Source organism: Myotis brandtii, unplaced genomic scaffold (assembly GCF_000412655.1).
Source record: "Myotis brandtii unplaced genomic scaffold, ASM41265v1 scaffold1013, whole genome shotgun sequence".
Taxonomy (NCBI): Eukaryota; Metazoa; Chordata; class Mammalia; order Chiroptera; family Vespertilionidae; genus Myotis; species Myotis brandtii.
Genome location: NW_005353379.1, coordinates 444,317 through 445,231, shown reverse-complemented (window position 1 = coordinate 445,231; position 915 = coordinate 444,317). Strand labels below are relative to the sequence as shown.

General features: G+C 61.3%; 1 long non-coding RNA gene across 1 annotated transcript in view; it reads left to right on the top strand.

The window, feature by feature from the left end:
• The window catches only part of LOC106725202, an 18,582-nt gene that overhangs the window by 16,763 nt on the left and 904 nt on the right, over positions 1-915 (top strand). The gene's annotated exons all lie outside the window — the stretch shown is intronic.

The window sequence follows — 915 nt, the reverse complement described above, 5'->3', positions numbered from 1 at the left end:
AGATGGCTTTGCTGTTAGCTGTGGAACTAACCCTATTTGGGCATCTCATTTAGCCCCGAATGGAAACAGCCTCCTCTGCAGGGACGGGAAGTAAAAAAGGAAGGAAAGATTGTGCTGAGAATTTCATTAGGGAAGGGCTCTCAGGCCCATTCATCGTCCATCCATCCGTCCATCTATCTGCCCAGCCATTTGTTGTCTCTTCAGCCATCTAGCCAGGTATGTGTCCATCCGTTCACCCACCCACCCCTTATCCATCCGCCTGTCCACCCATCATCCATCCAGCCCTCATCCACCTCCTCTCCACCCACTGTCTGTCCCTCCACCTCTCCACCCACCACCTCTCCCTCCCGGCCGGCTGGCGTGGGAGCGTTCCCCACTGACGTCGGAGGGTGCTGGGGGCCGCCCCGGGCTCTGCCACGTCCCTGCTGTGTGATTCTGGGCAACCGAAGCAACCCCTCTGTGCTCACCCCTGCAGAGCAGAGCTGCAGCGCCTTCAGCAGGAGGGGCGAGGGGCCTGCTCGTGGCGAGGCTCAGCCCAGCCCAGAACGGTGCTCGCCGCACACCTGGCCCTCAGTCCCCGTGGGTCTGCCCTCCGTCTTGCCCAGGACGCGGGCGCTCTTGCCTGGCGGGTGCGAGGCCCTCCCGGGACCTTCGCCTCCATGGCGCTCACCGCCGGGCTGTGGAACAGAACCTGTGCGGGACTCGGTGCCGGCAGGTCTCCCTTATCCAGCCCGGACGTGTGTTTTGCTTGGCCAGCCGTGTGTTGACTTTTTAAAAGTAAGACTTTCTTTTTTAGAGCAGTTTTAGGTTCACAGCAAAACGGAGCAGAAAGTACAGAGGTTTCCCACATGCCCGCTGCCACCCCCAGCAGGTTTCCCCCACTATCAACAGCGCCCCCCCCCGCCCCCCGCCCCA